General features: G+C 38.0%; 1 pseudogene; it reads right to left on the reverse strand.

Annotated features, from left to right (window-relative positions):
* Positions 1–1,142: 1,142 nt before the first annotated feature.
* LOC100393489 (U4/U6.U5 tri-snRNP-associated protein 1-like) overlaps positions 1,143–17,709 on the reverse strand; it is a 36,985-nt pseudogene continuing 20,418 nt past the window's right edge.

Consider the following 17,709-nt stretch of genomic DNA (forward strand, 5'->3'; position numbering starts at 1 on the left):
CCAGTTGCTTATAGCCACGTGCCTCTCGATATGCTTAGAGATACCTTTAGCTTCTCAAAATCCCATGAGGTAATATCTTTGCTGTTTTTTCTTCCTGGAGCCTTTGTGTTTGAAGAGAATTTCAAAGAGCAACATTAATCCAATCAGATATTTTAATAAAGGATGTGATGATCACATTTTTGATATTTTAAAAAAATCTTTTACTACCTAGAATTGACAAGAAGTATATGTTCAAATCGGTCTTTCTAGTCCTGATTGTCTACATCCTCTCAATTTCTTTTTTAATCCAGATTACAAAAATGCCTTTCTTTCTGAGTTAAACTAATTTTTATACTATTTATCAAAGGCAGCTAATAATAATCAACTAATGCTACCAATGTTCTATTTTGAGTTAAACCTTATTATCCAAAACCACAAATGTATTCCTCAGTTTCTGCCTTCCAAGTTGTTACAGATTTTAGTCATATGAAAAGATTTTACGATACATAATATGAGTTGACATCTTAAAAATCTGAATGGCCTTTTCTTGCTAATTTCTACCAAAGCTTATAGTATATATTTTAGCTGTGACAGCAACTACGTTTGCTGTGACAACTCCCCATTTCTGTATCCATCTCACTGTTGTGCAACTCTGTGGAAACAAAAGACACCAGTACTTTAAGACTGACAGAAGCAAGTATGTTTCCATCACTGGCGTTAGACAATGGCTGCAGATTAGATTTTGTTCTGAGTTCTGCCTGCACTGCTTTTCTTCACAAACCTTTTTGTTCCAGAATGCTGCTGGACGAGGAACCCTGATAGAGGGCGGGTATGCATGGCAGAGAGCAGAACTTCAAGGGGCAGAACACATGAGTGAATTAAAAGGTTATGATTGGGCAGGTAGCAGATTTCATCCATGCACACTCCATTGAACAATAAAATCTCATGGCCAAGGTGAAGATTAAGTAGCAGTATTCTCAGCCTAAAGGGAAGCGTGTCATACTGTAGAGACAAGCAACCATTGTGAATCGTTATGTATGTAATATTTCTTACCACCGGTTGTGAGCTGAATTGTGTCCCCACCCTATTCATACATTGAAGTTCTAACCCATAGCTGTTGGGAAGGGCATTCATGCACAGCTTGTCCATCCTTGGATGGTTGCTTAAGGGTGTGACGTGAGCCTGGAACATGTTTTACATGGAGATATGAGCTCTCCGAGCGTTTGCTGAGTCGTGTCGCTGGAGCTCATCTTCCTCAGGAGCACCTCGTCCTCCAGCTTCATCCGCCGCTGCGTCTTCACCTTGCCTGAGCCCTTGCGGTGGAAACGGTGGGACAGCTGCGGAAGGCCTCCTTGTGCGTGAGTTTCCAGCCCGTCTCAACCACATCATTTCGTTTTAACATCGGGTTTGCAGCCGTCCTTCTCATCGAAGTCCTGCCGGAAGCGTCGGTCCTCCTCCCGCCGGCCGTGCTTGTCATCCATGGCCATCTTATCCTCGATGTAGTGCACGGCTGAGGGCAGCGTATTGTTGCGGGCCTTGACATGGGCCACCATCTGCACTGTGGCCTCCCGCAGCCCTTTGTTCTGACACAGCAGCAGGGCAGCCGCCAGCCCCTTATTTGCATCGGCTCCTCGTTCAGGATGGGGGTGGAGGAGGCAGAGTCATCCTGCTGCTGCTTCCCCTCGTCCGGGCTCACCGTGCTCCAGCCACCGTTCTCCTCCCAGTCAGATTCGGAGCCGCGTTGGGCCCAGCACTCCTCGTCCAGCCAGTAGGAGGGGATCTCCCCCAAGGTGCCGCAGAACTCAGACGTGCAGTTGAACACGGTGCCCCCCTTCCGCTCGGGATCGGCAGCCTCCTCCCAGCCGCGATGGCGAGACTCTGGCTCCTTCAGTCTCCAACACCTTTTCGCCGCTGTCTCACAGCTGTCGCAGCGGCGCCCCTTCTCCAGCTGCTTCTGCAGCTCCAGCTCCACTTGGTCCTCCTCCGGGACCCCGTGGAGGAGCTCCACCCTCCTCCTCATCACTGAGGTCCAGGTTCTCCTATGGGTGTCATCCTACGGCGGGGGCTGAGGCACGGGCTCCTTCTCCTCCTCCACGGTGGACACTCGGCGGCGACCCCGGCCCCGCAGTCTGGAACCGAAGTCCCCATCCTGAGTCTGGTCCCCAAGAGGCAGCAGGTCATCCGCCCGCAATACTACCTCCTTCTCCTTCTTGCGGATTTTCTTCACCCTCCGCTTGGTCTTTTTAAAGGTCACCATCTCCTCTGGCTTGAGGTACTCGGAGGCCAGCCCGGGCGCCACCGAGCTCAGGGACCGAGCCTGCAGCCGCAGCTTGGCCGGGATCTCCTCTAGCTCCAGCTCCAGCAGGCCATCCGCCGAGCCACCTTGCTCCAGGCGGAGTGTGCGGCTCCCTCTCAAGCTCTTCTGGGATAGGATAGAGCGCGGTTTTTGCTGCATCATCATCCAGGCTCTCATCCTCTGCATAGGGCAGGTAATCGGGCTGCTTCTTCCGCAGCTCCCCAATTTCTCTGTCCGTTCCTTATCCCTCAGGTTCATGTTCACCATCACGTCCTTCTCCTGCTGCAGTACGCCTTTGTCCTTGAGGGTGAGGACCATGGTCTCGCCTTCTCGGAAGGAATCAATGGCATGCTTCACGGTCCCGGGCACCATACAGGTCCTGTCGCCTCTGCCCAAACTCCTCCTCCTTATGTGATTTTTTTTCCCCCTGTATTGGGTTTGATGTGTATTTATTCGTTCCACTTACAGTGTACATCATAGAACACCTAGTGAACTCCACTGCTGTATTTCTAGTGGAGAGGGAAAGGGGTCAAAATTCTTCTCCTATCCATTGAGGCAGCACAAGAGGGCTGCTTGCAGACTGCCTCTCTGCATTGGCTGCAACCTGAACCAGAAAGCAGGCCCACAGCAGACCAAATCTGCTGGTGCCCAGATATTGAACTTCCCAGGTGCTAAAAGTGTAAGAAATAAACTTCTGTTGTTATAAGCCACCCAGTCCATGTGGGATTTTGTTATAGGAGCCCTAGTAGGATAACAAGGATACCTCCGGGGCCTTGATTCTTTCTCAATGTATGTAAAACATTGAATGCATATGTTTTAACTTCCTTTCCTAATGAAGGAAATTGCTTTAATGCAACATCAATGAGAGGAAAGACCCAGTTTCCTCCTTTCCTGCCCTTCCATTGTATCTGCTTTTAATATGACCTATGTGATTTACATCTGTCTTTGTAATTGGATGTTTCTAACACCAGAATTCTATTGAAATTACTTTAAATAAAAGGGGATGATTAAAAGGAATCTCGTAGCATATAGGAAGTGAGTATTATCTTTACCCACACTGAAGTTGAGAGCGAGCTACTAAACTAGAATTACCATATTCTACCTACTCACCTTATTTCTTTCCTCTCATTATTATTTTTTGTCTTAGTCCACATTAACATCTAACATTAGAATGTTAGACACATTAAGGAAGGGTTATGTCTGTTTCATTCATTGTTTTATTCCCTGTGTTTAGAATTTCATGAGGAATGTAGTACACACCTAATATAAATTAAAACTAGGATGGAACAATGAATGTCTGGCTACAGCCAAAACCTATAGCAAATATTACTGAAAGTTCCCAGTAGAGAGAAGTCAGCACTGACTATTGACCTAGACTAGACAAGCTGAAGACATCTTGCTGTTAGACCCACCAGGTACTAGCTTTTTATCTATCTTATTTCTCTATTTACCCTGTGTGTCCTACAGTTTACAAGCTGAATGAGAAAGAGATCTGCTATGTTACAGAGAGAAATAATCCTTCCTCAACTCTTCCCCAGTACAAAGGGCCAGTGTATGTTGTTGGATAAATTAATTAAAAACAAAATTCCCTGCCCATTTGGAAAACTTATACACAAAGACAGAAAATAAGGAAGATTGTTTTCTTATTGAATAAACATTAAGCAAGAATGACCATCAGAGGCAGTCTGCTAAGACACTGCAAAGACAGAACCAAATCTTACCTGTTGATACATCCATGCAGATACCACAAAGTACATACATGTTATAAAGACTTGACGGCAGCTTTTGTCACACACAGTTCATCCTAAATTCACCTGGTAATTGGAGTGACCATGTGTTACCTAAATGGCTTTATCCAAATGAACAATAAAGTTCCCACATCTTTAGAGTGAGATGCCTAAGTTAGGCTCTTGCCCTCCCTCAGAAACTGGAATAGGACCATTATTTTCTTTGATGATTATATTTCAAAGAGATGGTTCCTGGGTCTGAGAAAGATATCCCTGCCTCATAAAGCTGATGAGAAACTTATTTAGCTTGTAAAAAGATTTACATACATTTCAAAGAGTTAGAGAAAACACTTACAATTTCAAAGAATTAGAGAAAAATATTACAATCATAGGTTTCTTAAGGTAAATGTTCTAACATTAGGAAGAAAGGAGGAGTCTCTTCCTTTATTTTCGACATAACTACTTAAGCCTCCTATTTTTAATTTATACTTCCCTTTACAATAGCAAACTTCTGCCATAAAAATGGCTGAGAGGTTAGGGGAAGTTCAAAAGGTAACAGTTTTGAGCTGATGACCTGGAACTAATCACATTTGGTCATTGTGTTTATGACATAAAATTACTATAAGAATAATTCATGATCTTAGGATGTTTGCTGGGATTTTCATGGGGGAATAAAAGAAAGGGTTTAGTCACAGAACAGAGTTGAAGAGACACTGGGCTAAATACATTGTTTTCAAAATTATACCTTTTAATTAAATAAAGTACACAAGCCTACACACACACACACACACACACACACACACACACACCATGTCAGAACATATCCTCAAGACCAGATAAAGCATATTTACCAAGCAGGAAACTTGTTTCTATACTCTTGTTTACTATTTTACCAAAGGCAGCTGCCATTTTTTATTTTTTATGTTATTGAAAAACATATTGGGCCAGGCGCGGTGGCTCACGCCTGTAATCCCAGCACTTTGGGAGGCCGAGGCAGGTGGATCATGAAGTCAAGAGATCGAGACCATCCTGGTCAACATGGTGAAACCCCGTCTCTACTAAAAATACAAAAAATTAGCTGGTCATGGTGGCACGCGCCTGTAATCCCAGCTACTCGGGAGGCTGAGGCGGGAGAATTGCCTGAACCCAGGAGGCGGAGGTTGTGGTGAGCTGAGATCGTGCCATTGCACTCCAGCCTGGATAACAAGAGCGAAACTCCATCTCAAAAAAATAGAAAAAAAAAAAAAAAAGAAAGAAAGAAAGAAAGAAAAACATATTAAATGTATAAATGTATATAGATGTAAAGACAATGAAGAAATAATGTACATCGTTATTCAACCAAATGCTCACCATTTCCCCTTCAAGACTCTTAAAAGAGAGGAACTATTCTTGCTTTCTGCCCCACACACCTAGAAGAGCCACCTCACAGAACAAGACATTGATTTCTAAATAAAAAGACAAAGAATTTAAGTGACAACTGTTTTTCTGACCTTTTTATTGTAAACCCTCAATACATATTGTGTGTGTGTTTACATACAATCCCTCGTGTTTGTGTGAAATCAGTCAAGTGAACACACGCGTGCACACACACACACACACACACACACTAATTTGAATTTTGCAAATTTGGGGGGTTAAAACAGGTAGTCACCTAGGCACACTATCTAAGAGTGAATGCTAAAGCTGAATGCTAAATGCTCTTAGTTGAGAAGCTGTATCTTGCTGATAACTTATGGAAGTAGATAAGTAGAAACAGACCTTTAGGATCTCAATAACAGCTTCTAAACCCGGGGTACAAACTGGCAGCTGTGATTGGAAATCCAGTGATTTCCTATTTCTTTCTGGCAGAAGAACTTGATGATAAACAGCACAGCAATGCTGAAGAAAAAGGCAGAACAGAACCTTGATACCTGGGTGTATTTCATGAATGCTGGTTTACTGCAGGGCTTTGGACTCACTTAGCTAGAAAATGGGTTTCAGTTATCATTTCTAACCTAACTCAGTTCCCGCTTCAGTCTCAAAAATGTAATACTTATATTTTATAACTACTCATGGTTTCCTGATGACCGTCATCCTCCAACTCGTAGTAGTTCTGCATTCCTAACAGTGATAGTTCTGCAATCAACACGTGCCTCAGCAAGTGTACAACATATACAGTTGTGAAGACAATGGAGAAATAATGTACAACACTTTTGAACGCAATCTGCTTAAGTGCCTGGGATATTATCTCCTCCACCAAAGACAATTTTATTTACATAATAATGTCATGGAATTGAAAGGGATAATAGGAGTTACCAAGTTCCAATCTCCCTACAAGGCAGTTCCTCTCCAATTTCTGCTAATTTCAAGTGCAGAAACAATCTTATAACCTCCCAGGCTCCTTCACTTAGGTATTACCTGCAGTTTCAGTATAAAGCTGATTTGTGTTGAAAAAATTCTGACTTCTTGTAGCTAAACACCTCTCATAAGTGCTATCTGCTACATTTCTTTAGTAAAACTGCTTTATGATCTTTAATTTCAGTATTGTCTGTTAAACTGATTTCAGATTCTATAAATAAAAACTTTTGTTGATCTCATTTCCTATGGTAATAAGCTCCAGTAGAGAGTGTCTCTCATATAGTAGATGATTAATAAATATTTTGACTTGATGAGTTAATAGTCCTATAAAATTGACTATACCAACTCTACAGATATTTTTGAAAATAATATGGAAGTCCTAGGAGTGTATTTTATTCTGAATTTTGTACCAAAAATAATGTTTTTACACACTTTGTACAATTAGTTACAAAATTAATGAAATTTTTACATTTTAGGTTGGATTGTTGGAAGATTAGAGTTGAAGATGTGGTTCACACGTCAAATATGATTGTATCTACCTTATTGATGAACCCACCTTAAACCACTTTCTTTTAATTTTTTTTCATAGAAATTCTCATGTGACTCTAATTTGAAAGATCTTGGCATTAATAAGTGTAACAGATTATCACATAGTACCTGAAATTCATTTTGGAAAAAAAAAAAAAAACAAACAGTGAGTACATATGCATATTTAAGACAGAGATTGACATTTTTATTTCTAACTTATAATCAATAACACTTGCAAATCTAAATCTTGCTAATTGTAATATAGTTAACGTTGTTTTGATTCTTTCCCAAACCTCTTGTAAATCATTTAAATTACTTAGATTTCAGCATGAGTGTAACACTAGAACTTTAATCAAACTTGGTAAGTGCATATTCCACAGCATTAGGCCAATTATTCACACATATGTTCATTTAAAGGCATCATCCTCTCTGTCTTTATAATTTCTTCTTTCAATTCTTTATCCTTTGGCCACTTTTAAGAAACACTCTAAGTATTACACATATTGCTACATATTTTTCAGAAGTATTACTTATGTCATTATTGAAAGTCTGAAAAATACGAAGTGGCTTGATAAATATCTAGTAAATATTTTTAAAAGCTGTAATGTAAGAAACACATCAGTTATTTTCACACAACAATATCAAAGACTCTTTCCTCTTAATAATTGGAATCATTTTTAAGAGTTTTAAAAATATATTAAGGTCTTTTATATTAAACCTTCAAAATATACTATAATTTCTAGATTTCACACTTATGCATTTGTGCAAGATTACTTGATATTAGGCAATGTAATTATTTATGTACATAAAAATATTTAAAATTGAATAAAACTTAATACTGACCTTTTTGAAAAGTATGGGATAATTAAAGACTGCTTTTCCTGATAACAAAAAAGTCATTTTTCTTATCTAAAATATATTCTTTAGACATGAATTACAATTCACTAAAATCTTAGCTGGCTAGAGAATATATATAGTCCATTAACATGTGTGTTCATATAAATACCCCTAACAACTTACAAAGTCTTTAAAAAAAAAAAAAAGCCTGTGCATAAAAATGTTGAAAGTGTCAAAGGTCAACTAAGTGACTAGTTGCCCAATTCTCACTTATTTAACTAAAGAAAGAGTTTATGTAACAAAATAGTTTCAATAGTCCATTAATTTTTAATCTATGATGCTATGAAAACAGATTGTTGGAGTGACTGTCTTAAAAACTTCTCAATATGGAGACTAAAAGGAATTCTACTTTCAGGATTAGCTAACTGTTATATGCTGAATTGTGTTCTCTCAAATTTATATGTTGAATTTTTGATACTTCATTCCTCAGAAAAATACTTATTTGAAAATACAATCACTGCAGCTTTAATATGTTATAGAAGGTCACATTGGAGTAGGGTGATTCCTAATCTATACGACTAGTGATATGGTTTGGCTGTGTCCCCACCCAAATCTTATCTTGAATTCTATCTCCCATAATCCTCACATGTCACAGGAGGGACTTGGTGAGAGGTAATTGAATCATGGGAGCAGGAATGGGCATCCCTCCTGTTCTCATGATAGTGAATAAGTCTCATAAGACCTGATTGGTTTAGAAAGGGCAGTTCCCCTGCACACAATCTTTTTGTCTGTCACCATGTAAGATGTGCCATTGCTCCTCTTTCACCTTCTCACATGATTGTGAAACCTCTCCATCCATGAGGGTCTGTGAGTCCATTAAACCTCTTTTGCTTTCTAAATTACCCAGTCTCTGGTATGTCTTCATTAGCAGAATGAAAATGGACTAATACAGTAAATTGTACAGGAAGTGGAGCACTGCCGTAAAGATACTCAAAAATTTGGAAGCAACTTTGGAACTGGGCATCAGGCAGAGGTTGGAACCACTTGGAAGACTTAGAAGAAGATAGGAAGATGTGGGAAAGTGTGGAACTTCCTAGAAACTTGTTGAATGGCTTTGACCAAAATGCTGATAGTTATATGGACAGTGAGGTCCAGGTTGAGGTAGTCCCATATGGAGATAAGGAACTTGTTGGGAACTGGAGTAAAGATTATTCTATTTATGTAAAGAGACTAGTGGCATTTTACCCCTGCCCCAGAGATCTGTGGAACTTCGAACCAGAGATAGATTATCTGAAATTGGAACATGTGTTTGAAAGGAAATCAGAGCATAAAAGTTTGGAAAATTTGCAACCTGACCATGCAGCAGAAAATAAAAACCTATTTTCTGGAGAGAAATTCAAGCTGTTGCAAAAATCTCCATAATTAACAAGGAGCCAAGGGTAAATTGCCAAGGCAAGAGGGAAAATGTTTCCAGGGCATATCAGAGATTTTCATGGCAGCCCCTTCCATCATAGGCCTAGAAGCCTAGGAGAAAAAAATGGTTTCCTAGGCTAGGTCCAAGATCCCCTTGCTGTGTACAGCCTTGGGACTTGGTGTCCTGCATCCCAGGTGCTCTAGCCTTGGGTAGAAGGGGCCAAGGTCCAGCTCAGGCCATTGCTTTAGAGAGTGCAAGCCCCAAGCGTTGGTAGCTTCCATGTAGTGTTGGGCCTGCAGGTACACAGAAGACAGGGATTCTGGTTTGGGAACCAAAATCTGCCTAGATTTCAAAGAATGTATGGAAATACCTGAATATCCAGTCAGAAGTCTGCTGCAGGGGTGCAATCCTCATGGAGAACCTCTGCTTGGGGAGTGTGCAAGGGAAATGTGGGGTTGGAGCTCCCACACAAAGTCCCCACTGGGCTTTGCCTAGTAGAGCTATGAGAAGAGGAGCACCATCCTTCATATCCAAAAATGGTAGATCCACTGATAGCTTTCACTGTGCACTTGGAAAAGCTGCAGACACTCAACACCAGCCCATTAAAACAGCCAGGAAGAGGACTGTTCCCTGAAAAGCCATAGAGGTGGAGTGGCCCAACATCATGGGACCGGTCCTTTAACGTCAGCATGACTTAGATGTGAGACATGGAGTCAAAGGAGATCATTTTGGAGCTTTAATATTTTACTGCCCTGCTGGATTTTTGACTTGCATGGGGCCTGTAGCTCCTCATTTTTGCCAGTTTCTTCAATTTGAGACAGGTGTATTTACCCAATGTCTATACCCCCCATTGTATCTAGGCAGTAATTAACTTGCTTTTTATTTTATAGGCTCATAGATAACAGGACTTGTCTTGTTTCATATGAGACTTTTGGCCGAAATTTTGAGTTAATGCTAAAATAAATAAGACTTTGCAGGACTGTTGGGAAGGCACTATCGGTTTTGAAATATAATGACTTGAGATTTGGGAGGGTCAAGGGGCAGAATAATATGGTTGTGCTGTGTCCTCACCCAAATCTCATCTCGAATTATAGCTCCCATAATCCCTGTGTCACGTAAGGACTTAATGGGAAAGAATTGAATCATAGGGGTGGGTTTTCCCTTGTTGTTCTCATGAGAGTGAATTAGTTTCAAAGTAACTGATGGTTTTATAAAGGGCAGTCTCCCCGCCCACACTCTTACCTGCTGCCATGTAAGGTGTGTCTTTGCTCTTCCTTCATTTTCTGCCGTGAATTTGCAGCCTCCTCAGCCATGTAGAACTGACTCAAGAGTTTTTATTAAAAAAAACTCTTTTAAAAAAAATAAATTACCCAGTCTAGGGCATTGTCTTATTAGCAGCATAATGAAAGGAATAACATGTGAGGAAGGATGTGTTTGCTTTTCTTTCCACCAAGACTGTAAGTTTTCTGAGGCCTCCCCAGCCATTCTGAACTGTGAGTCAATTAAACCTGTTTCCTTTATAAATTATCCAGTCTTGGGTATGTGTTTGTTAGCAGTATGAGAATAAACTAATACAACTAATGTCCTTGGAAAATTGTAACCGACATATAGACAGGCAGACACAATGTGAACGTAAAGTCAGAGCTGTGTCTACAAGCCAAGGAATGTGAAAGATTGCCAGAAAATCACCAGAAGTAAGCAGAGAGGCATAGAACAGGTTCTTTTCTCTAACTCTCAACAAAGAATCAACCCTGCTAACACATGGGTTTTGAACCTGTAGCATCTAGAAGTATGAGTCAATAAATTTTTGATGTTTAAACTACCTATCATATAGCACTTTGTTACAGCAGTTTTGGACAATGAATACATAACATGATTCATCATCTGTCATTGTTCTGCAGTAATTAAGACACTGCCTACAGACAAAACACAATGTGCCTACAGCACATTGATTATGTTTTCTCCATTATATATCTATTGTGATGAATTTATAATCATATATTTGCATAGTCAGTAATCTATTTATTTAGCTTTCACTTACAGTGGGTGGTGTATACAGCATTCTGAGTATTACTGATATATATGTACTGATCCAAAGATATTCTGAAGTGTGTATACATTCTCCATTTTGCTACTTCTGAGGCAAAATACTCTATGTTTGTTGAAGATTATTTTTGAGATGAAATGCTTCTTAAGCTATAACTTTTATTGATTCAATCTTCTTTGATACAGTTTTTTCTCCTTCTTTATTGCTATATCTGACCCAGTACAAAGTGGTTCTTGGAATAATATCAAGATGACCTACCTGACTAGAGCTTCCGGCATCATCAGCTACAAAAATTTATAAATAATAATAATTTTAAAATTATGTTTGCTACGGTTTCTGATATATAAAGGGATAGACTCATTAGGCTTTTGTACCTGTGTGCAAAGTTTAAAGTGATTGATACCACATGTATGTGATGTGTAAAGGTGGGTATGCTTACATATGTGTATAGATAGATAGATAGATAAATGGAGATATGTACCTAGATATAGATATAGATATTTTTAGAGTCCTACAAGTTGCTTAAGTATTTTGGTTTTACTAATCATGATATAAGAAAGGATTCTTGTTTATCTCACTTTGCTCACTTTCAGATATATGTCTCTCTGGTCAATCGATTTTAGGTGGCAAGCTATCTCTAATGAAATGACTTACTATCACACACTATGGGCTTCTTAATCCCAGAGATAGTACAAATTACAATATGGACAACATACTTCATTGCTTTTATTATTTTAAGGGGGCGTTTAATATCTATTGTTTTACATTATTTTTACACAATTTCTCAGTTGGAGCATAGAGTAAACACTAAAGAATAGTAAGGAAAACTAACTGTAGTTGTTTAGGCTGGACATGTCTTATTTCAAAACAATCTGTCAATGAATGATTGTCTAGTTAGTATGAAAAGCAAAATATTAAAAATCAGTTACATTACATCCCCATATCACCTAGGATTCATGGATAATAGCTCTTCCCTTCACATAAGATGAAATCATCACTTAATTTATTTTGTTTCAATAACATAAAAATGTTCTCAGTGTCAATGAGCACACCTCACACCCAAATTTTCTTTCTAATACCATTCTTCAATAAAATAAATTAGGGCCCCATAGAAAAATAAGTGGTTCTAGGATTGGGGCAGGAAATAGCAAAGATGTTTCTGCAACATCTCCTACTGCCGGTAAATAAAAAGAGTGCATACACACACACATTCATATAATAACAGGAATATGTCAGAGAGTCATAGGGGCCAACTGAAGGAGCGCCCAAAGGCCAGAGATGGAATAATTTGAAACTCAACATTGATAAAATAGTATTGGATTAAAACTCTGTATTAGTGTGGTTGGGGTATTATAACAATATACTACAGGCTGGGTAATTGAAACAACAGAACTTTACTTTCTTATAATTCTGGAGGCTAGAAGTCCCAGATCAAGGTGTCAGCAGAGTTGTTTTCTGCTGAAAACATCTTTCTGGCTTGTTGATGGCTGTTTTTTGCTGTGTCCTTGTATTACTCCATTTTCACTCAGCTGACAAAGACATACCAGAGACTCGGTAATTTCTAAACAAAAAGTTTAATGGACTCGCAGTTCCATGTGGCTAGGGAGGCCTCAAAATCATGGTAGAAGGCTAAAGACATGTCTTACTTGGTGGCAGGCAAAAGACAAATGACAGCCAAGCAAAAGTTGGAACCCCTTATAAAACAATCTGATCTCGTGAGACTTATTCACTGCCACGAGAACAGTATGGGGGAAATAGCCCCCATGAGTCAACTATCTCCCACTGGGTTCCTCACAGAACATTATCAGAGCTACAATTCAAGATGAGATTTGGGTGGGGACATGCCAAACCATATCAGTCCTCAAATGGCCTTTCTCTGTGTGGAGAGAGAGAGAGAGAGAGAGAGAGAGAGAGAGAGAGAGAGAGAGAGAGAGAGAGAGAGAGAGAGAGAGAGACAGATTTTGCTTTACTTTCTCTTCTTTTTGTTCATTTTTGTTTTTCTTTTGAGATGGAGTCTCTCTCTGTCACCCGGGCTGGAGTGCAGTGGCACATCTCAGCTCACTACAACTTCCACATCATAGATTCAAGCAATTCTCCTGCCTCAGCCTCCTGAGTAGCTGGGACGACAGGCATGTGCCACCACGCCTGGCTAATGTTTTCTAATTTTTAGTAGAGATGGGTTTCACCTTGTTTGCCAGGATGGTCTCCATCTCCTGACCTCAAGATCCACCTGCTTTGGCCTCCCAGAGTGCTGGAATTACAGGCGTGAGCCACTGTCCCTGACCATCCTCTTCTTATAAGGACACAATAACAATTCTTATTGGATTGAGGATCACGCTATGACCTTATTAAATATCAATGGTATTTTCAATGTCCCAATCTTCAAATACAGTTAGGGATTAGGACTTCAACATATGAATTTTGGGAGACAGGAACATTCAGTCTATAGCAAACCTAAAATAAGAAATAAGTGCCCATTAGTTTATACTGATAAACAAACAGGGAAGAAGATAGAAATCACCCAATCAGAAAATTTAAACAATTTGTGTGGACCCTTCATTCTCAATGAGTGAAACATAACTTCCTAATTCTGAAATGTGGGCTACATAGTGGTTTCCATCCAAAAAGTAAAATATGAAAAAAGCAAAAAGGATCAATCAATGTTACTATGGAGAATCCCGGCCATACTACCTCAGCAAGATCATAAAGTTCGATATCATGAGTAATAATTGCAGCTCACAGTATGTTCCTTTGATATGATGTGGTAAGAACTGCAATTTCCTATATGATTTTCCTCTCCAAACTCTATAACCATAGTCTAGTAATGAGAAAAACATCAAACAAACCCATTTGAGGGATATTCTACAAAATAACTGGCTAGTACTCCTCAACATCGTCCAGGAAAGCATGAGAAACTTACAGCCATGATAAGCCTGGGAGACATGATTATTACATGTGTTATTGAATCAGAGATGGGACCCGGGACCGTAAAAGGACATTATATCTAAAGTCAGGAAGTATAAAATCAGTATGTTGAAGAGATACCTGCATTTCTATGATCATGGAAGCGTTATCTACAACAGCCAACATATGGGATCAATGTGTGTTCATCAGTGAATAAATGAATAAAGGAAATGTGGTATATATGTGCAATGAAATACTATTCAGCCATGAAAAGTGGACATCTTGTCATTTGTGATGACACGGATGAATGTGAAAAACCTTAGTTAAGCGAAATAAGTCAGTCCTAGAAAGACAGATACCACATATTGTCACTTAAATGTAAAATCTCAAAAGAGTTTAACTGATAGAAGAAGAAAGTAGAATTGTAATTAACAGAGGGTAGGAGGGGGTTGATGGTCAAATGATACAAAATTCCAGTTAGGAGGAATATTCAAGAGATTATTGTATAACATAGTAACTCTAGTTAATAAGTATTTACTTTGTATTCAAAAAATGCTAAGAGAGTAGATTTTAAGGGTTCTTATTTAAAAAATGAACGTGTATGAGGTAAGGCTTCTGTAAATTAGCTTAATTTAGCCATTCCACAATGTACATATATATGTGTGTGTGTGTGTGTGTGTGTGTGTGTGTGTGTGTGTGTAATGTATATAAGTGATGAGATGACATTTAGAATTAAATATTTTATATTGATCATAAGATTGCTATGGACTAAGAGTAAACCGAAGCATTTTCAGTATCACATAATGTTTTCATTTTATTTTTTAAATTTACTCATATAACAAAGAAAATTTCTCAAAATTATTATCTATACAAAAGCTGAACGTTGTAATAATCAAACTTGTAAAATTTTAAGATAAAAGGAAGGAATTTTTTGACTGCCATTTTCACGGTAACATTAAAGAGAAATAGATATAATACAACCAGGTAAAGAGATACATAGCACAGATTAAGTGATCACTCTCAGACTGGATTTCATTATACTTATTCATGAAAAATGATAATATGTTATCCACCCTGCAATGAAGGTAAGAAAAAGTCCACATAAGCCAGCAAATTGTTTACATCATAAATCAAAGTTCTATAAAGTTGGAAAACAGAAAACTTAACCTTTCAGCATAGAAACCATGAAAAAGTCAGTTTACATATTTATCAATTTTTTGATGAGACCTTATTCCATTCTGGCAAAACAAATTGTCTTCAAATCAAGTCAGCCTCTTTAGGACAATCCCACTATAAATATCAAACTGTTTTCAATGAAAAGATTAAAAATAATGTTACATGGGATTTGAAGTTCATTTCAAAAGGAGAGTGTCACAATCCTTCTGAAACATCACACCATTGTTGGCTTTACATATGCTCTATCATGGAGACTTTTATGAAGATAATCATAAAGGTATTTGGAAGGAAATATTACAAGGGTATAGAAATAAAAGCATGATTCATAATAATACCTAATGCTTCCAATGGGGAGATAAATTACATATTTTAAATTTTAAATGAAGGATATTTTCTTTATTTGCATGTCCTTAATAAAGGGTGGAGAAAATACACAATCAGCTATACTTACTACCTTGTTACTGAAAATGTATTTTTATGTACACCTTTGTTCAGATCAAGCATGTGGGACTAGCATATCTCATGGTACCTGTTTCTGAGAATGATATTTCTCTCATACTGGGACTCTCTTATGGCACAAAAGAAATATGGGGTGGGTTACTTTGTGACACAGGGAGAACTAGTACAGTGACTTAAGCAAACTATGAAGGGCTCTGAGGACTATTTTTGACTACTTGCCAGAGTGTGTGCTATTACAAGATACGGTTACAAGACCACACTTAAATACATGGGCTAAGGATACTTACAACAGGGTAGTAGTGAGTGGGTCTTTATCATTTCCTACTTTGTGACTTTTGAATTTCACAAGGTATGGATTTATTTGTAAAGGTTGGTATGACTTCAGGTATAATCAAATTAGTGGCAGATTTAAGGAAAACAGACTTGGGTAGGCTCAGAGTCCAAGGAACCCCCCCATCCACCATATTGAAGCAAGAGACAGTTGAGGTGGAAGTGGGTATCAGGGAATGGGGAAGAATAACCTCCCTTTAAGGCAGTGTTACACTAGGATAGTTAAAAAATAAAAGCCTCTAAGATTCCAATGGGTGTATTTACTTCTGATTTCTCAGTCCTTATCAGAAGTCCCAGGATAAATTTGTATGTGTCTCTCTGTTTATACAGGAGATTTCCATGGTGGTTTTCATTTAATCTAATTTGGATTTCATAGGACAATCTTTTCTTTCTCTAAAGTGAAAATCTTACAGAGAGGTGGACAGCTATCCTTCTAGGCCTCTGAACTCAGCTTGAAAACTTGTTTTATTTTTTCCCTAGCAATTTAAACAGTAACTTTTAAGTGACTTTTGAATAATGTTTGATTCTTTTATGTTTTCATCGTCTTACTTAAAAATTCCTGAGTATTAAATAATTTTTATAATTTAAAAATGTATGGCGACTTCTTGCAGTATTGTGTAAAAGATACAATTTTTAACTTGTCATTCTACATTAATTATATGATTGTACATTTTAAATTGGAATTACAAAGATGATGTTCTGAAAGTCCAAATTTTCTAACACATTATAAATAGATAAAAAACCAAATTTGTATTTTTTTCTCCTGAATGCAAAATTGTTAACACTGTGGATCATGTATCTTAAAGTTATGTTACCTACAAACTTCTAAACCTGTGTACTCCCAGAATTTACATGTTTTCACCCAGGTAAACCTGTGTGCTCCCAGAATTTACATGTTTTCACCCAGGTAAATCACTTGATTCAATTTTAAACTAGACTTCAAATATGTAAGTGCATTTGCCATTTAGTTCTAAAAATAAAACCTCTGAAATTGATGAGATATTCAGATTAATGAATCTCCCTATATTTAAAGATTAATTTATACCTGATAACATTTCTAATTTTATAATATTTTTATGAACTTACACATGTTAAGAATTATTGAAAAGAAAATAGTAATTTGATGCAAAGTTCTACATTTCAAAGGACATACCTTCTAGGTTATCTGATTCTCTCCTTTCATTATTTCTGAGCAATTTTGCATCTCTGAAAATAGTATGTAACTTAGAACAATGCACGATAATTCTTTTTCTTTTGATCCTTAACTTCTTTTATTTTTTATTTTTGCACAGTAATTCTTGTCTATAGACATGTAAATCCTGTCCTATTAAGATTAATTTGTCATTCCTCTCATGCTATGAAAATAAGAGCTGTTTCTCCATTTACATATTCATTTTAATGTTACTGGTCTATATACTTGTCTGTTCTTTGAACTGTCTTTGGAAACAGTTGGTTATAACACCTGCCTGATTTGCTCATTGATTTATGAGTAGAATAAAATCTTTAACATATGTGCATTGGTATATCTGTACAAAAGTCATGATTTTAGCCTTTTAATAGAATAAATTACAGATTGAACATTGCATATTCACAGGCTTTGTCTTGTGTTTACAGCTAATACATTATTCTATTGATGGCCTTAGATCAGAAAATGTAATTCAACTGACGCTGTCTT

Source organism: Callithrix jacchus, chromosome 2 (genome assembly GCF_049354715.1).
Source record: "Callithrix jacchus isolate 240 chromosome 2, calJac240_pri, whole genome shotgun sequence".
In the NCBI taxonomy this organism is placed as follows: Eukaryota; Metazoa; Chordata; class Mammalia; order Primates; family Cebidae; genus Callithrix; species Callithrix jacchus.